A 26,391-nucleotide genomic window follows, 5' to 3' on the forward strand; every position below is an offset into this window, starting at 1 on the left:
GTGAAACATTTTTGTCTTTTGACAGGACAACATTTTATGTTAAAAAATTATCAACTTATTTTCTTTTCTTATTCTCTACTTTTTCTGATAGTTAACAATAATAATCTCTTTTCTTGCAAAAAACTATTGGTAATAAATGGGGCTTACAACCCAGAATCACGCATTGGCTATTTACATCGGTAATCAGACCGATTTTAATATACGGTGTGGCAGTATGGTGAGAAAAAGGTATAAACAGGGTTAAGTCAAATAAAGTCAAACGTTCAGCTTGCCTATGTAAAAGCGGATCGCTTCGTTCGACCCCATCTGCGGCACTGGACACCTTACTCTTTTAACACCCCTTGAAATTTTTAGCAAACAAATAGCTGCAAGCTCTGCTATTCGCCTTAAAGCTTCGTCGCAGTGAACTTACAACAACATTGGCCAGGAATTCTAAGGTATTAAGAATCAATTCCAAAGCACAAAGACTACACCATCTACCAACTGCAATTCGACAGAAATTTAAAGATTTCTATACCTCCCAGATCTTTTTGGTGGAGGTGTGTACTTTTAACGACTGAAATTTAGTCTCTCATTCTGTCTTCCTAATCATTGTAGCGTGTTCCAGGCGGAACTTTTGGCGATAAAAGAAGTCTTGCCCTGGCTTAAAGAAAACGTGACATCAACATCTGATATCCGTATTTTCTTAGATACCCAGGCCAACAAACTCTATAACAATTCATAACTCTTGATCATCTCTTATAGAGATGGCACAGCAGTCTAATATTCACCTTTGTTGGGTGCCGGGCCATAGAGACATTCCAGGTAACTTTAAGGCAGATGAACTCGCCAGGAACGGTCAGTACAGCAGATCTTACCAGGTTTGACACGTACTGGCATACCAATCGCTACTTTTAAACTGTTGCTAGTGCAAGACGCTGTGAGGAGGGCAGGCACCAGGTGGAACAACATCACAGCGTGTCAAGTCACAAAAAACATCTGGCCAACACTGGATTTAAAACGTTCAAGGTGCTGGCTCTCTCTAAGCAGATCGCATATAAGCTTGATAATAGGTGTCATAACCGGACACTGTCTAATAGGAATGCACACCACGAGACTAGGCATATTCTCAAATGACTTTTGCAGAAGCTGTATGGACGAGGAAGAGGAAGAAACAGTTTTTCATCTTTTTTGCAAATGCCCTGCTCTAGCTCGAAAACACAAGAATTACCTAGGAGAATTCTTCTTTAACGATCTAAACGATCTAAATCGTATCAGCATAATCAGCCTCTCACGTTTCGTAACGGACTCAAACTGGTTCCATTGAGCTTAGGAGGAAGCCTCAAGATTCATGTGGTATCACAATGAGCCATTAAACTGGCCTAAGTGTGTCCGTTTCCATCTTGGACAGCCACTATAACCTTAGGTAACCTAACCTAACAATAATATTTTGTATAAAATGAAATTAGTTTAAAGTGAACGCTAGAAGTCAATGTCAATGTATTTTCAAGATATTTGAGAAAAAAATGATTTTCTTCCACTTTTTTATTATATTTTATTTTTTATAAAAAAATTTACATTCGATTTCTTTAAAATTATATCGGACTATTCCAAAGGTAATATCAGGTAGCCAGTTAGTAATAAAAATGTTTAGCAAATTTTAAGATATATTCAGGTTTTAAAATGGTTTAAGTTTTTTAAATCATATTAAAAACTTGTTTGAATGGAAAGCTGTCAAGTTAGCTCTAGTTTTTAAAATATACAAATTATATAAGGTTTATAATTGTGCATTGGTAGAAAATCTAAACTGGTCTCAACACAAAATGTTTATGTTTAGATTTGTTGTTTCATTGATCATGCTTCCTGAGTTTTTAGCTTCCCATAGGAAGTTATTGTAATCGATCCGATTCGATGTGTCGAATTGAAAATTTTCACATATCTCGTCGTAAAGCTTTAAAGCCTTACGTTTGGAAAGTTTTTTTGTCGTCCAAAGCTCAACGGCTTTGTTTATAATTAAAAAAAGTGAAAAAATAAAATATTTGTCACCTTGAATATTTTACGAACAAAAAATTATTTTAACTGCAAAACAATTTTGTGCAAAATGCAGCAGTCCGTTTTTTTTTCATACAAAATTAAAATCCTAAAAAAACAGTACTCAAAATTGTTAAAAATTATTAGTTTTAAAAGAATTAGTTTCATTCATTGAATTTGGATTTGTTTACATAAAAAATAAAAACTTTTAAGAAATGCTACTAAAATTGTTAAAAATTTGTTTTCGGCTGAAAATCGCGCTTAAAAAAAAAATAGATTTTGAAATTAAGCTCTTTTATCAAATCAACATATTCTTAAAAAATTAAAAAAAATTTAAGAATAATTCAACTGATAACTTCTTGAACAAAGCACGAAAACTTACAAACCTTTTAAGCAAGACAATCAATGGGAAGTTATCAGTAATTATTACAATCAATCAATGTTATAAATCTAGTAAACTTTACACGTTTGTTAAGATCAAAAGCGATATATATAACTTTGTTGAATCTACCAGAATTAAAAATTAATTTTATGAAGTCAAGGGATACAAATGTTTACTCAAAGTGTGACAAATTTTTTAAAACCTGTATAAGTTAAAAAATCCTGTAAAGTCGTTAAAGATCAAAACACTAGTAACACTACGATCTTTCTCTGGAAGGTTTTTCAGTTACGTTAAATGTCTGATTTTAAGTCACAAAATCTAATTAATAAATTGGAATAGTAAATACATTTTTCTTTGAAAATTCAAGTATTTTTTTGAGGAATCTGAAATTGAATACAATGTTATTAAAGAAGTCTTATTACGATGAATAATATTTTATATATTACAAAAAAAACGTGTATTATTTTTTTTCTTTTAAATCCACAAAAAAAAATTATTTCCTGTCATTTTGTCACTGTTAAAAAAGAAACAACAACAACATGAATCAATTATTATTGTTTTTCCGATTTAGGGAAATAAATTCTTATGAATTCATATTGCAATGCTCTATCAGCACTTCTTATAGTCACAATTCTCACATTTTTCCTTCCTTCCTAATAATTTTTTACTCCCATATCTTCAATATAAACCTAAGCATAAAACAGCACAACATTTGGACTTTGAACTGTAAATTACTGTCGATACAATAAGTTTCAACTTCGCCTATAGCCATACAACGCTTAAGTTTGTAATTTAATATCTAGTGCATACCGCACCTCAATTCAATGCAATTCAATGATTACCTCAAAAAATCAAAGCGTACGACGACGGCGACGTCGTCATGTCGTACATACGCGGATTATAAACCAATCCAATGCAAAATTGTATCTTATTACCTTCTATAGGTGATGTCGAGAAAAAAGGAAACACAAATTAGAGGACCCTATATGCAATGCGGGTTGTAGTGTTAGAAACAATGCCACCACAAAATCACATTAATAACTGTAATTAGAGTTTGTTCTCAACATAATACTGATTGTAAAATGTATCTATCACAGAAAAACTAGGTTGATTATTCGTGTTGTATTTTATAACAGCCGAGATACAAAATAAAACCTCAAATCGATGTGTTAAATCCCTCTAGAGCTTACGTATTTGAAGATACTTTGACTATAAAATAAAAATTAGAACAAAATTGAAAACATGAAGAGTGGTATATAAAATGTATCCCTCGAGGCGTAAATTTACGCATTCAGCTAAATGACAATCAATTAAAAATTCGCACTATGAAAATGACATGCAAATTTTTCTTTTTGCAATTTATAGCTTTCAAGTACAATGTACTCAACGCAGCAGAGTTTTGTCATAGGCATTGATTTATTCAACAGGGTTACCATTTCTACGGTTTTATTTTCAAGATTTTAATCGAAAAACTTTAACGTGAACTAACACAAAAAAACGGGTCAGAAGTAAATAAGTTCTGTTTTATGTTTATTTTGTTATTGATGATGAATGGCTGAATTTACAACTTAATGAGAACACTACATAAAGCTTATGAGCACCAGCGTTACCACTTTACTTCAATTGAAGTAGATCTACTTCTTTTTTTCAAATAAATATAAAATCTACTTCCTACTTCGCACCATCATCAAAATATTGAAATCTACTTCATTTTCAATATCAGGTTTTTTACCTACTTCAATTTTAATAAAAAAAGATTGAATCTACTCCTTTTTTCTCTCACTCTTGTATGTAGTCTTAAAACTTTCTAGAGAATTAAAAATCGCTTGAGTATTTGCATTTGCAGTGAAGTTACGTCTTATCTTATGTATTCTAGGGTAACCCTTTTGTCATTTTCGATATACGTGAAAGGGCCTAAGGACCTTTATCATAATTTCTAGTCAAAAGGGTTGTTGAAAATGTCTAGGCTACTTGATTTTAGAAAATAATGCCCTAATTCTCATCGTTTCACATTTCAATAGACCAAAATTAATTATTGATTTTGTTTCGTTTTCAAACAATCCTTAATGACGTTTTTAAAGCTTATCGATCTTTCAATAACAAATTTACATACATACATAGTTTTATTTTGTAAATATCTTTATATATCATACATATAGGGCCTGTAAGGCAAGTTTAACATTCGTAAACAAATTCGAATTCGAGATTTTAATCAAACATGACATTACGATGTTAGAGAAGACGAAAAAAGTGGTCTCCCGATGTTTTCAGACTAAAAATAACAATACAAAATTTTCAATAGATTTTTTTTTAAATTCTTGCTAAAATGTATGTTCTTAGTTTAGTTTCTTTCAATATAAAAATATATAAAGGCTATCCCATCCCAGTTAGAACCGTTATTTTGTTTTTAAGTTTTCTCAAGAACTAATCTATTTTTTTTTGCCAAAAATATCATTGTTTTTATTTTTAATTTAAAAACAAATATTATTTTTTTCGAAATTTGATTTCTTGAAAATGGGTTATCATTTTTTACAAAATTGAAATGCCAGTCGTCTAATAAGAAGTTCAAAATTATATACCAAAAATATTATTAAACTAAAATTCGAAAACGATTTTAAAACGCAAATTTTAAAAAAATTATTTTTTCTTGAGAAATCAAATGGCATTTACATTTTTGAAAACAAACTTTTTTGCAGGTACATTTTAATTCAATACAGGAAAGAGTTATACCATTATACCATTATTCAATGGTTATACCCAGACATTTTTGAATATATTAGCGAGTTCATGCGAACTAGTCGTTCTGTTTGTTAATGTTTTAAGTTGGGCCCTAGTCTTATTTTGGATTTGATTGTTTGTTTTCAATATGAAAAGATATTTTCAAGTTGACCAAAAACAAAGATAAAAGGTTTGTTTATGTACTTAAATTGTATTACGATTACAATAACTATTTCTTGAAGAACTCTTTCTTTGCAATAAAAACATCCTAAAGTCATTTGATATGACCAACACGAGCCCAATCTTTTCTTTTTCGTTGCTAACAACCAAGATTTAAAATAAGAAATGTTACATTAACATATTGAAGTATATGATATGAAGCCTTAAATAATTACATTTTTTTTCTACTTTTTTATTGAAATAATATAATTTAAAAATATGTAAAATAATACGAAAAAGTTAATTTTTGAAATCTACTTCCATTTTTCTCAATCTATTTCACTTTTTTCCTAAAATCTACTTCCACTTTTTTTTTAGAAGTGGTAACGCTGATGAGCACTATATCCAAAAAAAAGTACAAAGGAGATCCTCAGAAAAAGTCAAGACCCCCATTTTGAAAAAAAAACTTAAAACACAAAATTGCCGTACAAGCATCAAAACTTTAAACGAGAAAGTTATAAAACTATTTAACTAATTGGAAAATTTAAATTAAAACCAAGAAACTAAAAATCGACCTAAAATTCTGCCCACATAGGCAATTTTCCAGAAACTAGAGACTAAATATAATCACATAACAAAAATCAAAATGTATATGTATCTGTTTTTCTTAGTGTTCCGTTCAGTTGACAACTTAGTTTCGTATCTATTTTATTAAGTGCGTTTTTTTGGTATTCCATAAATATAGTACAGTGAGAAATTGCCAACAAAACGATCCGCAATAGCCAGATTTTTGTATTCAAAAATTGGTACAATTGAAGGAAGATCTGTCAGAATAATAATAAACAAACACACAAATAGAAGAAAGTTTTGTGAAAATCAAAAGTTGAAATTAACTTAGTAAAAAACTAACTAAAACTAATAAAATGGAAAATTGTCAAGAAGAAATGGTAAGAAAACATCGGAAATTTAGATTCTATAAAACGAGTTCATTTAACAATTGCTTCAAGGAGGATGTTTGTTCGTAGACTTACATTAACCTGTGGTGTTAAATTGAACTTGAAGCTCTCCTCAATTCTATATATATCTGAACCGAGTTGAAATTAGTTTGATTCGTCTCAATTCCGGTCGGAGATCGGAGTCGAGTCCAAATTTACCAAGAAAATCCTGTGTGGAGGAGTTGGTTTTCAGATAATGCATTATGGTCTGTTTATTGCATGTTTGTGTACAAAAATATAGTTTTGGTTTAATCGAATTAAAAAAAAAAATACATGGAGTAGGTAGCATATTCTTATATGATGCTGAACAGTTCAGTTTTTCATTGTTTATCTTTATCTCACTTGCATTTCATAAGAAACACCGAATTATCATTTGCATTTTATAAAGTGCTGTCAAGGTTAATCATTTTTAATTCTTCTTGTGTGGTGGAAACACCATGTAGATTTATTTAATCGAAACTGAGATAAACCTTTGGTGGAAACATAGCATTTTCTACGGTTTTCTCTTGCAAAATAAGCCCATTTTCAGAAACAAAACTAAATAATATCAACAGATTGATTGATTTTTTTCCAAAATGGATACACATGATTCCAAATGCACAAATACTCAACGAACACATCCATCGAGATACAAATGCAATATCAATTGTACCGCCATTTGGGACCGAAATCACATAAGATCCATTCGAGACTCGTATAAATGTCAAAAACCCATCCATAGTAAGATTCTACTCTAACTATTATCGGTGTTTTTCATACTATGGATAATGTTTTAGTTGTTTGTGTAAAATCCTACTATACTATGAATAGATTTTCCAATAAAACACGGGTATTGTATGGGACAGAGTAAACATTTCAATGGAATGACCTGAAGAAATTTAAAAAAGAATATTTTGGAATTCAAAAATAGAAATTTTACCTCAATACTCTATTTCCATAGTAACTACACAACGAATTTGAAAAAAGAACTGTATTGAAGTCAAAAAATCGTATTGGTCCATGAAACATATGTGCTTACGATAACAGAATAGGCCAATAAGACCGATAAAACCCTTGCTCAATTTCGATCACAATATTTATAAAATAACACACCAAAGTATTGATCAATAAATATCGTAAAAAAAACATTAATTTTATAATTTTGTCCAAAAATGAATACTTTTATTTTTTGTTGAAATAAAATAAATGTATACTTTTTTGAAATTTTAACATCTATCGAGGACTTGTAGACGTTTCTAGACCTTACAATCTAAATCATTTCATATATATTTAAGTTCGGGAGTTTTTTGAGTTTAAACAAAAAGAGACTGGGGTTTAACCCACACCGATAACTTCCGATTCTGTCTTTCGATAAGTCTTGCTTAAGACTTTAACATAATATTCATAACAATATTTTGCGTGAGATAAATAACTTTAAATCAATATCTTTCTATTTCGAAAATTGTTACCAATATAAGTTTTGTTATTAGATTGTTAGATTAGATTTTTCTTTTAAAATTAATCAAAGAATGGAATCATTTTGAAGTCAATGTTTTCATTTATTTACGAGATTTAAGAAAACTATCAATTCTACTTTTCTCAATATTTAAACACATCTCAGAAATATTATTCTTCATTGCGTGAAATTATTTTGAAGATAAAATGTTTTTTGTTCGTGAAATATTTGAGGTGACACTTATTTTTTATTTTCAGTTTTTTTGATTTATAAAAAAAATCGGCGGCGGAATTTTTTTTAAAAATTTTATAAGGTTTGTATCACGTAACAATATTCAATATAAAATTTAATTTAAGTTGCTAGTGTTATTGGTTCGTCAGATATTTTGGGTTAACCAAAAGGACAAAAAGGACTCAAGTCCTTTCTGCAATATTTTATCGATACCTCTACTGGTTCTTGAGTCATGGATGAAGAAAATTTCGAGAAATTTCAAAATTTTCAATTCGTCAAATCGAACCGATTACAATAACGTTATATGGAAAGTTAAAAATTGGACTGTCTATAGATACAAACATTACTAGAGACACCAAATATGCCAACGAGACCGATAAAACTTTAATTACATTTTGGTCTAATATGTTTTGACCAAACAAAATTAAGGAAAACATCTATTACAGATATATTAAACGTTTCCAAATTTGTTGATACCAACCTAACCCATTTTGGTAACAAATATTTACATAATTAAAAAAAAATTAAAAAATTTACAAGAAATATTTTATGATACAAACAAAAATTAATGATGATATTTTCAAAATACTTGAATGCAGCAAATATTGAAATTTTATTGAGAACTGTTTAAAGTTTTTTTTTTTTTTAAAAACTGTCAATTTGATTTTTTTCAAAATTATATCGAATGTTGAAAACAATATTTCTTCTATAAGATAAAATTAGTTTGAAGCCAATATTTCAAATTTTTGAAAAGATATTTGAGTCGAAAATCAATTTTTACCAACTTTTGTTAGATTTTTTTTAGGTTTTTAATTTTTTTTACAAAAACTGTTTATTTGATTTTACTCAAAATTTTACTGAATGTTAACAACAATATTTTTTGAAAGATAAAAGTAGTTTAAAGCTAATATCTCAATTTTGAAAAGATATTTGAGTCGAAAATCATTTTTTACGAACTTTTGTTAATTTTTTTTAAGGTTTTTATTTTTTGTAATAAAACTGTCAATTAGATTTTTCTCAACATTTTTCAGAATGTTGAAAACAACATTTCTCATAAGATAAAATAAGTTTGAAGCCTAAATTTCAAGTTTTTGAAAAGATATTTGAATCTATATTAATCAAAATAATCACCTTTTTTTTAAACTGCTATGGTAAAAAACCACCCACGTAATTTTGTTTAGGACCCTTTCTGCATCTTTCTGCTTTATTATCTGTATAATAAAATTAATTTGAAATCGATATCTCTTCTGGTTCTTGAGCTATGGACGACGAAAAAAACGTCGCTTACACACGCAATCACAGACATTTTTCTAAAAATCTCTTATTTTGACTCTAGGAACCTTGAAACGTCGAGAAATGTCAAAATTTTTAATTTGACAAATCGGACCCATTACAATAACTTCCTATGGGAAGTAAAAAATAATCTAATTTAAAAAAAATCTTTAGTATTTAAATAATTGCGGTTTTGTACAAAATTTGTCGTTCAATTTGTTTTCTGTTTTTGCAGTTAAGTTTTTTCAAAATCCTTACAAAATTCTATAACTGGTCACCCCAATTATATTTTACTATGTACCAGAGAGCAGTGTTTGTGCATGTGCAAGTTCAAAGCCGTTTTGATGATGCTGGCAAAAAGATACTTTTTGTTTTCATTCAATTATTTTTCGTTGTCCAGCTTTTTTTTTGCGTATACTCGTAGCACTGCACGAATGCGATGAAAGCCGGACGGTGCGGTGTTAGATATAACCTAACCTAACCTAAGCTTAATGGTGCAATCAACCGCAGTTTGTTGTTATAAAATTGCATCCGACTGTGTTTACTAATTGAACTATTATCTCGTCGCGTATCTAATCCTAAACGGATATTATCTGTGTTGTATTATAGTTGGTGTGGTATTTCATTTTTATAGTTTTATTTTAGTTTGTTTTTATAGTTATAGATAGTTTAATGGCTCTATATTACATAGTAGTTTCGCGTGGGTGTGACATGAATTGGATTTAAGTTTGTTACCTTAAAGTTTTAGTTTTTAATTAATTTTACTTTCGGTATGGAGTAAGTTTTAGTTTTTGTAATGAAATTTGAAGAGTTAATCAAGACAGTTTCCAGAAAGCTAGTCTAAAATTGTCCCCAATGTTTGCCAGTGGCAAATTGGCAGAAGTTATTTCGTTCAAAAAACAAAAAAAAAATAGTAAAAAAGTGCGTATACGCCTGAGTGTACCAATTATGTTTTTCTAGTTTAAAAGTTGTCTTAATGTTTCAAAAACCTAACTCTAACACCCTGTATTTTCCTTAATTGACAGGGTGTCAAAACTTCTTTTTTTTTGTTCGCATCTCTTTAAATTAAATCAAGATATAAAGCCTGGGGGACTTAAAAGATTGTTCCTTTTCTTTTATACACATACACACTTCCCGTACAAGAAAAAAAGAAGGAAATCAATATCGGAAGAATATTTACCTAGTGGAAAAACTTGCATTCCGTTAAACGCTTGCGGCACTGAAAAACACATAGAAAATAAAGAGAAAACTTGGAATTTTAGAATGTAGATTGCTGTGAAAGATGTGCCTTGCCTTGCCGTGCCGTGCTGTACCTCTTTGCTCTATAAACACAGCCATACGCGTATAGCCATAAGCACCTATATCATATTGTAGTTCTTTAGTTCTAGGAAGTCAACAGATAAATTCATCGCGTAACCTCAGGTTGGCTTTTAGGTTGCACTTTTGCCATGAATATGCCATGATGACGGCATGAAAATCCAATACCTTTACTCTACATCGACATCATTCTCATATAGGCTAGATACTATAGTTATAGGTTTGCCAGGAAGGTTCTTCTTGTTGTGATATTGGGTCCTTTAAGCTAAAGCCAAGATAATGTTTACTGGATTTATTAGTTCGTGATAGATGAATGTGCAACAGAGTAACAAAGCTACGTATATGATTTTGGAAAGACGTAAGCAGATTGGAGTTCTATTAGGGGAGAAGACTGGAGAAAGATAAACCTATAGCTTGCAACAAAACCAAATATTCAACATACGAATAGAGTTCGTTTTACCAAGAATATACACTACACTTCATACGACCAAAGCCATCAGATGTATGAAACCTTTGTAATCGGAAAAGTAGATAGATACATGTGTATATGTTTTTGCAATGTGCGGTTTTTGAGTGAGGTAAATATTTGTGGTTGTTTGTTGTACTGAGTACCTCTCTGTTGTAGATACTATACTATATAGTCTTTCATCATTGCGCACTAAGTGAGAAGAACGAATGTGCTATTTAGCTACATATAGTATCTAACTACATGTGTGCTTTGATTATGGTTATTGTGTTGATGTTGATGTTACTTTAATCATTAATCTTCTAAAGCGAGTCTCAAAAGGCAAAAAAGATACAAAATAAAAGTATCACGAAGTTGAATGGGGTTTTGTGTGAATAAAGAAGGTATTTTGCAAGCTGATGTGTAATATAATGCATTATGAAGAAGAATTGAATATTGTACATATAAAGTCCACTAATCAAGAAATACTATACATTACATACACGGCTGTAGGAATATAATGGACTTAATTAAGGTAAAAGGTATGTAGGGCCAAAGAAATGCAAAATTAGACGATATTCACTGGATTATTCGGGATTCCTAGTTTTGATGAGAGAATAAGTCATTAATTGGGGTGAAGATGCTTAGTGGAGTATTTTATGCTTTGTCAAAGACTTTTTTATTTCACATAAAAGTTATTGTAATTGGTTTACAAATTCAGGATACTTATGTCCATTGGTCAAATCTCGAAAATAAGCAGTAATATCTACTTCAAATTGTGTAATGAATGTAATATATTAAAATTTGCAAAAAGGACTTTCATGTCGGTCTCAAATATACCATAGACAACACTGCTGAGTTCCGATTTGTGCACGTCTATGAGAGTTTATATGAATATTAATAACAACATTTTGTTTAAGATAAAAAGTTTCAAGTGAATATCTTTTTTTTGTTCTCATGTTACTATAATTGAGAACTATTTCTTAAGTTTAAAATTTTTTTGTAGGTTTTCATGTTTTCTAACTAAAAGTTGTCAATGGTATTTTTCTAAAAAATCGACTCTAAACACAATGTTTTGCATTTGATAATGTAAGTTTGATTTGAATATGATTTCCTTTTTCCAGCGATTTTAGTCGAATACCATTTTAAGTAGCATTTTTTGAAAGTTATACTTAAATAAAGAACCAATTTTTTGTAACTTTAAATACATTTTTTTGTTAAAAAACCTGCCACTTTATAAGAAAACTGTTTGTTTATTTTTTGTAAATTAAAACTAATTTGGTATTGCTTTACAATGTATAATACAAAATTTAATTGAACTGCTCTTATTGGATAGACAAATATTCGGGATCAACCAAATTTTTTACTTTTTTTTAAATTGCTTCTTTTGATGTTATTATCTATAAAACCAAATGTATTTGAAACCGATATGGCTTAAAATCACGAAGGTTGCAAATTTTGAAATTGGTTTGATGACAAAAAAAATTACAAGCTAAAATGATGACTTTAAGCTTGTACTGTTTTAAAATTTGTATATTAATAAACTTTGAATTTATCAGAAATATTTGTTAGTATTAAATATCTTATAGAAACCATCAATTTGGGAACGCTTTTCTAAGTTTGATAAAATCGACAACAACAAAACAAAGCACATAATTCAAGCTTTGATTTATAACATGGGTGTATTATGTATCTATATTAAAAAAGCAATAATGAAAACAATACATACAAAATGTTCTACAAGTAAAATACGTCAAATTATGTCCGGGAACGTTCCCGAAATGACCGTTCACGAAATTACGATTTCAAAGCACTTTGATTATACAGCGGCCATCTTAAATGCGATCTGACTTTGTCAATAGGAACATATTTGAGGTTTCATTGTTATTTCGGGGCGTAAAAAAGAATTTTATCAATAATTAAATGTAATAAATCACGGAATGACGGACTATTGATGTACGCTCTACGAAAAATGAATAGAAAGGTACTTAACATTTAAATATAATTTTTATGACGAAAAATACGGTGACAGCGGGCTTTGTTATTGTTCACTTCCTCGACTGACGTTTGACCCCATTGATTCGCATTTTTATAGTTAAAAATAAATAATCTTTTAGTATCCTCTCTAAGACTACATTTAGTATAAAAAAAAATACGGTGCACTTAGAAATGACCGGGGTTAAATACCTTACATTTTTCAATTAAATTTTGCACTTGTTGTTGCAGATTGTAAATTAAGACGTGTTCCTATAATGATTTTCTATGTGTGTATATTGATTTCATTTTAAATTTACCTTATCAATAAATTATATTGTTTGATGGACACAGAAAACAGGTTAGATTTAGTATTTTAATAATTTTGTTTTTAATTCAGTCAAGAATTAAGACATTGAATTGCTAGCAAAGCCAATTCTGCACCTTGATGTTTTTGAGCCATACATCCTTACCGAATTTTAAAATATGTAAAACCAAAAAAAGCAGTCTGAACTTAAGGAATAGTTTATTAGTCTTATAAAAAAAAAAAAAAAATTAAAAAAGTAAGTACACTTCGTGTCACAAAAAAAAAGACAAGGTTTATTCCTTTTTTATTTGCCGATATTTTTAAACCCTTAGGTTTTTTGAAAAAACCTTAATATGGAATGAATGAGGTAAGTATTGTATTATATTGCAAGCAAACGTTTTTGGATTAAGTTGATATATAGAAGTTGTATGACGGTTGTTCCCAAGAAAGTTGTTTGTGTGTCACCTTAATAGGGACAAGACCCAAATTAAACTTTAAGACCCTTTAAGTATATAGGTAAATTCTTTTTGTATTGAATGGATTAAAATAATTTTTAGTAAGGTGTCCTTGCTCCTGATTTCTAAATTACTTCTAGTAACCTGTGGAGTATGGATTTATAGATTGCTCCCCATTCTATTACAAGGCATTTTTTACTGTCCCGTTTTTCGAGACAGATTTTTTCCTTTCTTAAATCATGAACATAGCAGCTATATCCATCAGGTCCGTCCAAATTATTTTTTTTTAATCGAAAAAAACGGTGATTTGTTGCAAAATTAAGGCGTGCATTGGCTCTTGCGTGCAGCATTCTATGGCCTCTTTTACAACTACCCATACTTACTGATTCCATCAAATTAATACTCGTACTAATCTCTAAAACAATCAGAGTATCCTTCTAAAACACACTAATGGTAAATTTAGATCTTGTCCCTGTTTATGTGACACGAAGTGTATTGTATACACCGCCGCGAAAAACTATATTTTTTTTTTATAATATGCCCACAATTAAGGGGGTATTAATACCCTTATTATGTGAAAACACAGTGTGAGCACTAGTAAGAGGAGAGATAGGGTGAAGGGAGGTGTCTTTGAACATTGGTTTTGAATACATAAATATTGCAATGGCTGGGAAAAAAAGAGTGGGGGGCATTCCACATTCACGTAGTACGGCTACAGAACGAATCTCTGTACTGGACAGTACGAAAGTAGTTGAGCTCAAAGGTATAATGATAAGCATTCCTAGAAGCGCGAGTATAATGGTTGAACAGTTTAAGGGGAGTAATACAGCTGGCTATTTCTCTTGAGCATAAACCGTTAAAAATAACGAAAAGAGGGTGAGACAAGAAACTTTACGACGATGTTCAAGCGACGTAAATGATCCTATGATATTGTTATCACCAATTAATGTTTTAAATGCTCTACGTTCCATTCTGTCCAAGAGGCTTAATTAAGTTGGAGGTGGCCCAACCCAGAGATGAGATTTATACTCAAGCTTTGTAGATAACAGCCAGATTAGAGGGGAAAAAACTGTGTTTTCGAAGCATTTAACTCCACGCGGTTTTTTAATCCCCATTGTAGAATTCTTTTTAGGTCGGAATGTCGTAGCAGTTCCATATCCGAAGAAGAATGATGTAAGCCTTAAAACGAATATAAAAAGCTGAGAGTCTATTGTCAGAAAAATAATGTATTGGATTAGAAATTGCAGACAGGAGATCATTAGTCAAAATGAGAAAGTGTGTTGGAGATAGAACAGAGCCCTGGGGCACATCAACATTTATTTTGTGGTTTTCAGATTTGAACCCATCCAATACTACCTGTATTGAACGATCCGAAATGTAATTACTAATCCAAGCAAGGATTAGTGAAAACGGAAAGCACGCATTTTCGATAAGAGGACCTGATGCCAAACCCTATCAAACGCTTTTGAAATATCAAGTCCAATAATCTTACTTTCTCTAAAACGATGTACAAATTTGCTCCATTGTTCGGTGATATGAATCCTGAGATCACCAGTGGACCTATTGCTGCGAAAGCCGAACTGAAAGTCATTAAAAAGCTTTCGGTCTTCGAGTTATTTCTAAGCTTATAATTTATCAGCGTTTCCAGGACCTTGTAGGGTGAGGAGGATTCGATTTTTTTGGAATAGTCTGGACAAATGCTGTTTTCTATCTTCTCGGAACGAGTTCTGAGGAGTATTACAGATGAAAACATTTTAGTTGTTAAGTTAAAATAAGAATGGCACATGCTCGAAATTGCAATAATGTAAAAAATAATGTATTTCCTTCGCAAAAAAAAGAACAAACAACATAGAATTGGAGAATCAGGGTATTCTAAAAAATATAAAATAAACTACTTTGGCTCATTCTGCCAACAAAATCTTAAAAGAATTTTCAAATGACGAACGGAAAATTATGACCTATTACCTGCTAAAAACAATTCTTTAATATTCATAATAATGTCTAATTAGGACGTCATAAGCTTCCTTTAAAAAGACCTTAATTTCATGGATCTAAAGAGGGAAGACATTAAACCAATGAACCTAATATCTGTTCATCCAGACTTAAGGCTGTAAATAGGTCTGAGCGTTTCACACCGCACTTTATTTCTTGACTTACTTTTAAGGCCTAAAATCCATTTTCGCAAACTTAAAGTTTAATAAACAATATAACTTTCTATGTATAACTTCTCACCTATAAAAACTTACTGTAATTTACTTACAATAATAATTTTTCAATTTTTGGAAAAAAGCAAATAATTAAAATAAAACTCTTGAATACAAAAAACTACCAAATTATTTGGTAAAAGGTCTTAGTTAAAATAAAATATTAAAAATTTTGTTTCTTCTTATTTTTAAGTAAATGATTGAAATGTTTTCAAACAGACATTATTCGAACATTTTTCTTAAGGTGTAATTATTATTTTTAAATCGAAATCGCAATATTTATTGCAACATTCGTCATTAAGGAGTGATAAATGATATAATATAATAGCTAGTATAATAGGTTTGTATAATTACTTACGACAAAATCGTTTTTAATACCTGAAATTAAAATAAAGAAAGGAATTAATTAGTATAACTTAAAGTCAATTAAAACGAAATCAATCATATGTCTGTGAATTGAAATTAATAAAATTTTCCCAAAAAAGCAAAATCCCCACTAGCCAAGTGGTTAATTAAGGATTAACATCATCCAAAAAAACCTGAATGTGACACAAATCAAATTAACAGCAATTAAATCAACAAAACAAAATTTTTGTATCTAAAAACAAAATAAACAACATCAAAACAAAATTCTATTCTTGGAGTACATTTATTGTGCAGTAGCCACCGGTTGATGTTCCATACACAAAAAATAATCATTTCTACAAAGTTACATCATTTTGTTTGCAATAAAATAAAACAAAAATAGAAAAATGCCATCAGCATAATTATACAGGTTGTTGAAATGTAGAATAACAAATTTTCAAAGAAACATCATTCAAACGCAAGACATCAGAAAAATCACAAAATTTTACTCTACACATCTTGAATTCTTGAAAACCAATCAACTATATAGAACCGTGAAATTGTAAACAAAAATAGATATCTAAAGATCGTTGTTGTGTTTAATATGGCGTTTGACCTGCCGTAAATAAAAAATAAATAAACAATTTCGACATCAAAAATGCCAATCATACATAAATACGTTTTGAAAAGAAATCATTGACGTAGATAATTTCGAAAGTTGTCGTAATGTAGAGAGACGTAAAAGTTGTAAGGCTTTGTTGCTGAAACTGATTTAGTCGTCGAAATTTCATAATTCTAGAAAGTTTATAATTTCTTCTAAAAAATAACTCATTCTTGTTAAGAAATAATTTATACGTACATTTCAATACCATCCCAAACCAAATTAAGGTTACAGTTAAACCAAATTGACATCTTTTTAATTTCATCAAATTTTCAAGGTGAAGTGTCAAAGAAAATTTTTGTCATATTTAAAAAAGAAGCTTCAGAATATTCAAGATACTTCTTATGAAACGAAAATCAAAAACAATTCCAAAGAAAATCTTTATAAATAAATAAAAATCAAATTCAGGTTCATGACCGTTTTACTCGATGAATATTTTCAAATTTGCTTTTCAAAATCATCAAAGCATTTAATTTTTTTCATTTATTTTTTATTTATTTACCTTAAAATACATAACATCTTTAAAAATATAAAAATGTTAATTTTTTATTTTTTCATTTAACAATGTCGTCTCACCTCAAATGATGAGGTGAAACACGAACAACGTTATTTTTCTTCAAATACGTAATCGCATAATTTATAATTTTGCGTCGTTTTTAATTGGAAAATATAGAGATTTAATTTTTTCAGACAAGATACCTGTGTTAATGAATGAATTTTGTAATTTTTATATTTAGTACAAATGTTTTCGTTTACATTTTGTCAACAAAAAATTAAATGATTGATGGAGTCGTTAGTTCTTGCTGAAAATAATTCTCAAATTTGTGTAGAAAATTTTTTAAAGGGATTTAAGTTCACAGGACTTTTTCTTACTTTCTCAAGTTTTAAAGGATAAAATGACATAAATGACGATGTGGTATACATTTTGAAATAAAATGTGAATCCAAAAAGTATATTTCAATGGAATCAGTAAAAATATAACAACGACGTAAATACGAGATAAATATGGTAAAAATACTTTTACGGCTGCGGAGGTGCCACAAACCACAAGAATTCAACCAACAAAAACAACGTGAAAGTGAAAACAATTTCTCTGAAGACAAAATAAATATTAAAATTAAATGAAAAATAAAAACATTGTACGTGATGAAGACAACCTATTCAAAAAATCATCGCACCATATCGATAATGAAAATATACGTCGATATCAATACTAAAACCACACATTAAGATATGAGATACAAATCGATTTTATTGGGGGTAGTATCTCAACCCCATAGTACAAAATAAGTGCGAATGAAATATACTCTTAAATTAAGTGGGAGTACTTTGTTTTGGGGTAGAAAGGAATTTTTTATTGGAGATGAAAAAGATAAGTGAAATGTGGTGTTTTTTGTTTTGTATTTGTATTTCAATAAAAGAATGTTTGTTTTGTATATTTTATACTAATCAATAAATATTCAAATTTGTATAGATTAGCTGACTTAATTACTGACGTAGTTCCTTTTGTTCTATATTATATCTTGAATTTTATTTTGTCCCTAAAAAAATTAACAAAAACTTGAAAACTTAAATAAAAATTCTAAGTAATTGTATTTGATTTTGCTTTTATTTGAGTACACTGAAAGTTATTACTAATTAAACAAATGAACTTGCAACAAAGTTAGCCGACAACGACTTGCGTCGTTGCAGTTAACAGAAATAAAAACCTAAGCAAACACAAAGTACAAATTTTGTGTGTTTAGTTGAACAGAAAAGTTTTCTTCAAAATGTTTATTAAATAAATACAAAGAAGCACTCTAATAGATACTTTTTTCAACGTTGTCTATTATGATGAGGGGTGAACAAATTGGGTATAAATTTATTGACTAAATATATTACAAAGTGTTTCATTATTAAAAGTCAACTTCAATCGATTGAGGGTATAGTGATTGACAATAATTAATTGATTAATAAAAGGGGTGAATAGTTGAGGTCGTGAAAATTTGTGTCTTATAACATACGAAATTTAAATAAGTATAATAACTATAACGTTTTGAAATGTTTAATCTATTATTACACAAAGACTACATGAAAGTGAACATTTTTGAAGGATAAGGCATGTTCTTAGGAAATGCGTTACATTTTCGGTTTCTTTTGAAGATTACATAATTTGCACTGAGTGTTGTGGTTGGAAATTAGTGGTTGGTTTTAAGCGCAACATTTCTCCTCTGGTTTTGAAAATTACTGCTTTTGTACTGATAATATATAGATCGTCGAAATAAGTGCTCACACCCATGTTGTTATTTAATTTTCTATATAGGATTCGGGGCTCACATTGTTGAGGGGACTCTGAAAAATTGTACATACATTTTTCCTATCCTCCGTTCCTAATTCTAGTCAAGTCCAATCGTGATAGAAATTATTAACTTTTGATATGTACTGTAGAAAAATCTTAAATGTAAAGATATAGAGTGGTGCCACTCCTTTCTCTAGGTGCAGTATATAAATAGGTGTATATCTTGGACCCGGTCCTTTTTTGTAATAAAGTATCTTCAAAGTTTTTCTACCTCCTCATACTGCTGAAACCCCCATACCTGGTCAGCATAGCATAATAGCGATCGCATTACGGCTTCAAATAGTTTACTCTTTGTGCTTGAGGAAATATGCTTTGTGATTAAGAGTCCTTTCGAGCTGCAGTTGATAACTTTGTTTTGCTTCGATTAGCTTCGCCTTCAAGTGTATTTTAAGAACAAGCGATGTTATCATGATTACCCCCAAATATTTATACTCAGTCACCACCTCACCAATAGTGCTTTAATTGTGTCACCAGAGAAACTAATACGAGTTGATAAGATCATCTAGGAAAAGAGAGAAGTGAACTGGGTTTAGAAGACAGCTTTGTTTAACACCTGATGTACGTCGTGTGGAACCATTCTGATCTTTCTGTTAAATTCCATACCGTTATTTGGTTATTAGCATAGAACCTTTTCAGCGTATTCAACATTATTGTGGATATTCCTTGTAGCTTAGATTGAATCGAACTAAATGAAGTGTATAACTTCTATCCATCCGTGAGGAATAATCTTTCGATACATGTCAAGGAAAATATTTTTTGAACTTTCAGAATTTTTAACTTCCCATATAAAGTTATTATAATGGGTCCGCTTTTTCAAATTGAAAATTTTGACATTTCTCGACGTTTCAAGGTGCGTGTTTACGTACATGGACTTCACTTGTTCTTGAGTTCGTACGTCCGTACGGCCGTACGTTTGCGACTTTTTTTCGTCGTCCACAGCTCAAGAACCGGAAGAGATATCGACTTCAAATAAATTTTGTTATAGGTACAGATAATCAGGCAGAAAGATGCAGAAATGGCTCTCAAGAAAATTGAGCATGCGCTTTTTTTTACCATAGATGTTTAAAAAAGGTGAAAATGTTGGTTAACTCTTAATATCTTACGAACCAAAAATAGTAGACACATTTTATTTTATTGCACTGTGATACCAAACAAATATATTTTTTGAAAAAAATCCAATTAACGTTTTTTTTATAAATCGAAAAAACTGAGAAAAAAAATTTTACGAATACAAAATAATTTCATCTCCAAAACAATGACGTCCAACGAAAAATAAGTTTTTAACATCTAGTAATTGACAGTTTTTTTTTATAAAAAAAATAAAACCTAAAAAAACATTACTAAAAGTTGGTAAAAATTGAATTTCAACTTAAATCATTTAAAAATGTTGAAATTATGGCTTCCAATTAATTTTAACTTATAAGAAATATTGTTTTTATCATTCTCAATAAAATAAAAAAAAAATCGAATAGACAGTTTTTTTACAGAAAAAATAAACTTAAAAGAAAATTTAACATAAGTTGGTAAAATTTGATTTTCGACCTAAATATCTTTCCAAAAACTTTTCATCATCAAAAGGAATATTGTTTTTAACATTCACTTAAATTTTGAGAAAAATCTAATTGACAGTTTTTTTTACAAAAAATAAAAAACTAAAACTTGGTAAAAATTTCCTTTCGATTTAAATAGCTTTTCAAAAATTAAAAGTAGTATTGTCTTCAAACTTTCTTTATTTCAAAGAAAGTATTGTTTTCGATATTCAGTAGTTTTTTTTATAAAAATCCAACAGTCCTTTTTTTATAAAAAAAATAAAATCTACAGAAAACAGTACGCAAATTTGGTAAAAATTGATGTTCTGTTCTTGATATCCCTCAAATTAAATTTATCAATTTGTAAAAATTTAAGCTACTAAAATTGGTAAAAATTTGTTTTCGACTAAAAATCTATTAAACAAAATTAGATTTTCAAACCAAACTATTTCTTTATATAAAAAATGTAATTTAATTTTTTTAAGAATAATTCAACTAACAACTTTTTTAGCCCAACACGAAAACCTACAAGACAGGATGGGAAGTAATCAGTGTGGTTCACATCTAAGACTTTTTTCCATTTCTTGTCTGGAACCCATAGCGTAAATGTGTCGGGAATCACCCCAGTAAAGATTTTCAAGAAAGAGTCCATAAATAATATGCCACTATAGCTTTTTGGTTCGTTCACGTCACTATCCTAAAAATTTTAAAAACTATATTCTTTCCGAAGCTTTCCCCTTGAGTGATCTGTTTGTTGTATTAACAAGTTTTCAGAAGTGTATTTACGAAACGCAATCTTTTCCTAGAGCTTTACTGTTGTTGTATCTTTAAAGCACAGTCTTTAGTTCTTGAATTGTAAATGCTTGATCAAGAATTTCGCTTTCGACTGTTAAAAGTACAATGTACTAATAGTCCTTAGGGTCCAAAATGACTAGATTAAGCCACCTGAAGTTTTCATTCTAGCTGCTTCACATTTTCCATTATACCATGCGTCCCTCCACGGTTTGCTTGGAGTAATTGGGCAGCTTCCTTGACACACGCAACTAATTACTCAACACCACTTATCGACTGAATTTGATCTTCGTTTACAAGACTCGGACTGATTGGCATAACATCAAAAACCGTTCCTTCCACTGGAGCTTTGGTATTATTTTTAGACTTTTGTTTTGTTGTTCTGATGTTTTGAGTACAACAGTTGTTCCACTGTTAAGTCATTTGCGTACTTTAAGTATGTTTAGCACAGAAATATATTTGTACAACCTTATAAGGCTTAAGAAAGAAATGAAAAAAAAAAATTATTTGCATATGTTTTAAGATTGATATTTTTAGGATTAAAATCACAAGGTGATTATTTTTGAAACTTATGTTTTTATATTTCATTAATAATTTTCTTGTAAAAATACTTCTAATTTACATTTTTCAACTTTTCACAATCTCGGGATAGTTTTTGGAGATCTCAAGAAGCAGAAAAGTTATGAATTCAAATAAATGTTGTCTCACAACTAATATCATTAAAAGGTGAAAGAATTATTTTTCGTGAGGGTGAACATTTTGGTTGATTTTTAATATTTCACCTAAAAAACTATATTATTTAATTTAATTGAATTTTAATTTTTCTTATAAAAAAATTGTATTCAAAATTGATGTGATTTTTTTTTAATAAAATTAAATACCAGGAAATGTCTTGTTTAAAAGTTATTTGGAACTAATAACAAAATAATAATTTGGTATCATAATGACTTGATCAATTTTATATCAAAAAATTCAATCAATATTTTCCCCCTGGTTAAACCAAGTCATAAATTTCACTAATGTTGTTTTGATCAATTAATCGAAATATTTTATATGAACATTTACAATAAAAATGTTAACACTCTACAATAATGTATTTTGGAATCCTACATTCTGTGCTAAAAATTATAATAGCTGCAATAATTATACACTTTTCTGATTCGGTGGTAAACTTACTAAATTTTGTATTTATATTTGTTTTATGTTGTAAAATACGAAATTTTAATTCAAATTGAAATTGTATTTACAGCGAAATTTTGCTTTGGTCCTTTCGAACATCGAATGCATACCCTATGGAAATTACGTGCAACAAATATCATGTACTTTCAACAAAATACCAATAGCTCATATGAATATTGACATTCAAATGATGAAACGAGTTGATGATCTTCGTTTGGATTTTATCGTACATTTAGAAAGACCAACAAACTCTTATATACTCTTAAGATCCTTAGGTATCAAAACTTGTGATTTATTTCATAAGGATATAAAAAATCCAATTTTAAGAGCATATAAAATACTACTGAGTCGAACAGGTCCATTACCAGAAACTTGTCCAATTAGAAAGGTCAGTTTGTTTCCTTATTTCATATATTAAATAATTGATTTTTCATTTTTAAGGATTTTCATTACCAATTTCGAAATATGACACTGGATGCTGAAGACTTTCCATCGTTTGTACCGGAGGCTTCATTTAAAGTGATTGTCATTTTATATGATAGAAAATTTATGTATTTGCATACAAAAACTTTGGGTCAAATTGTTCACAAGCAGACGAAATTAAAAAAAAGGAAATATGGAAAGTTACAAATTAAACAACAAATTAATTGAATTATATATTATTAATGTGCTAAAAATGTCACATTTTGAATAAAATTTTACCCATAATATTTTGTTTCACTTTTAAATAAACCAAATAAATAAACCGAAATTATCTTTTTATTAAATAAAAGAAATTCCTGAAACCACGAATTATGATTTAACGAAACATTAAACTCTGAGACCAAGGTCTGATTGAAAGCCATACCTAGAAAAAGTTTGAGATGTTCCAAAAGGGTATAGAACTCCATTCAATTAAAAAAGAAAAATAAACCTTATTTTCAGATTTTCCAGAATTTCAAAATACATTTTAAGGGTACTTAATGGGATCTCTAAATTAATACAAAAAGTTGTAACATAAATAAGTTCTGAAGTTTTTCATTAAATTGAGAAAATTATGGGTCCCAAAATTCTGCACAAAAACAAGTAACTCAAATTTTGTACCAAAAAGGTTTGAAGAGAATTCAGTAGAAAAAGAGTCAGAGTTTTGAATAAATTCTAAAGAAAACGCCCCCATTGATTGAAATAATTTTGTTTTACATTCTTAATATAATTTGATTTTACTTTCTCCAAAACGTATTTATTGCTTTTTCATAAAAAAAGTGAATACCAATAAAGGTTCTAAGAAGAATACAAAAATTGATACAAGATCTATAAAATGTTAATGTCAGGAATTTATGGTTAAGAAAGTGACTCCAACGATTGTTTAAAAATATATATGTATTATTAATTTTTGAGTAAGATTTGTGTTTTCTAAGCAGCTAAGTACGACCTCTTTTGTACTTTAAATGTGTCATTAATTTCTTCTTCGAATTTATCGGATTCCCCAAAACTCGTTGGCGTAATTGAGTTATTTCAACAATTCCATTAATTAAACAAAAAATATAATTTATGTATATTTTTTAGATCTATTTTTTAATGAGCTTGCTTAATGATGCCTCAATAAGTCCAATAGCTTAATCGACAGCTAGACTGTTATTGAAATGATTTTTGGGCAGATTTATTTAATTATTATCATTTCAATGAACAAGCATATCAAGCTGTCTGGTTCATCAAAAAATCATTACTACGAAGGTTTGTTTGTAGCTGAAGTTTTACAACAATAAAACAGTTTTTATTTCTCCATTGAAAATGTTACGTTTACAAATATTATGTAGAGTCATTTAATAATGAGCTAAATTAGTCATAAACAAATATATTAAATTCATCAATTTACTGAATTATTGAGAGTTTTCATTTATAGAAATCATCAGTAGTACTTTTGAAAATGTCAAAAAGGCTGCGATTTTGTTCGTTATTATTTATCAGTGTTTTTATAAACTTAATTTGTAATTTTTTGGCAGCTCCAGCGGTAAGAAAATAATTTGATAACATTTTTTAACCAAAATTGAACACCTTAATGTTTTAATATCACTAGAAATACTACAATGTTGCTTTAACCGATATCAAATGCAGTCACAGTCCTAATTATGCCTCGTGTACATCTTGTAAACTTACCGGACCAGCACCAGCGGTGGGAGCTGATTTTGATATGCAAATGAAAAAAGCAGTCAAAGAACTACACATGGATGTGGTATTTTATCTTGAACGGATGAAAAAGTATTTATTGCTCTTCCAGGCCCCGGATTTTGATGTCTGCGAAGAAGTCTCTAGAAATCAGTCGTCAATTTATATGGAATTGCTGAGGGATATGATAGCCAGGGCAGGAAAATGGCCCGGATGTCCGATAAGAGCAGTAAGTGTTATGTCCTAACACATCAGTTGAAACTAAACCTATTTAACTTTGTTTTTTATTCTATTTTCAGGATACTTACTTTAAGTTTACAAATGTTACACCAAGTTCAGATTACTTTCCCCCATTTTTACCACAAGTTGCTTTCAAAATGGTTATCACAATGAAAGACAAAAAAGAACCATTTATGAGTACTTCTGTTTTTGGAAGGATTGTCCCTAAGCATATTTCAAAAGGCATAAAATAGAAAATAAGGGTTAAATGTGTAAAGATTAAACAAAGTGAATGGAAGCAGTTAAGAGAAATAAAATATTCTATAAAATAGTAAACCGTATTTTTGTTTCCTTTTTATTTATAATTTGCCGTCTGGAATACTAGTTTATCACTTTCCCGGGGGATGAAATATATTTCTTCGATTTTAAATTAAAACAGTGAGTCAGCAGCGAAAAAAATATGGAAAAAAGGAAGTAGTATAACCGTAAACTTTAAATGAAGAACTTTTTGACAAGAGGCTTGCTTAGAAGTTTAATTGAACCTAAAATGCTTTAAACAATTTGTTTCTTTCAATAAAAACTTTAGAATTGAAGGTGTTAATTAATTTGTGTTAAATGAATTAAAAATAAAAAAGTGTCTTGGTACAACAGAGAGTGACTTAGCGGAAAAATTGAGGCTTTTTGAAAACCCACGCTGTATTTGGAAGACGTCACGGAATCTGGCTAAAAACTGCTTTTAATCTCCCAAAAAGCATTCTCAATTTTTTAGATAATGCAATAACTTGTGAAACACCAAGAACTGGTACTTGGACCGCTAAAACCATTTCCGATTAATACCAAAAAACTCAAGTTTTGTGAACTCTTAGAAGATTTAACTTTTCTTTAGATTTACATTTTGCACCAAAAATATCTAAATGTTTATCAGGTAATGAACCCGAAGTAGAAGAAAATGAAAATGCTACAACTGGCATTGGCATTATATATTAACCCTGACCTTTAAGAGCAAAAATATAATGTACTTCTTCCGGTTGTAAATGTGTTACATACAAAATGCTTTCCGAGCTTATTTGCATATTTTAAGAAAAAGTGTATGCTTCCGATTAAAAGAGAGGTCACTGAAAAATCAGCCGCAGTTGATCTGCAGGAACTTCTAAACAAGGCTAGCAAAAGTATTGCTAAAATTTCAGGAATACAAAAGTAAATGGGGTTTTGATGTTTTTTCTGGCCATAAAAAAAAATGAGCAAATTTTTATCAGATTCAGAGAGAATAGATGATTTT

The 26,391-nt window shown here is 29.5% G+C and overlaps 1 protein-coding gene and 1 long non-coding RNA gene across 2 annotated transcripts in view; one reads left to right on the plus strand and one right to left on the minus strand.

The window, feature by feature from the left end:
• Positions 1–23,423, plus strand: part of LOC129953930 (uncharacterized) — a 31,165-nt gene extending 7,742 nt beyond the window's left edge. The window contains exons 2-3 of the long non-coding RNA XR_008782611.1: positions 22,819–23,136; positions 23,190–23,423. This is a non-coding gene — a long non-coding RNA (uncharacterized LOC129953930). The remainder of the gene's footprint in view (positions 1–22,818; positions 23,137–23,189) is intronic.
• LOC129953908 (cysteine-rich motor neuron 1 protein-like) overlaps positions 1–26,391 on the minus strand; it is a 354,433-nt gene that overhangs the window by 268,147 nt on the left and 59,895 nt on the right. The window lies entirely within an intron of this gene.

The sequence above is a fragment of the Eupeodes corollae genome, chromosome 1 (genome assembly GCF_945859685.1).
Source record: "Eupeodes corollae chromosome 1, idEupCoro1.1, whole genome shotgun sequence".
NCBI lineage: Eukaryota > Metazoa > Arthropoda > Insecta > Diptera > Syrphidae > Eupeodes > Eupeodes corollae.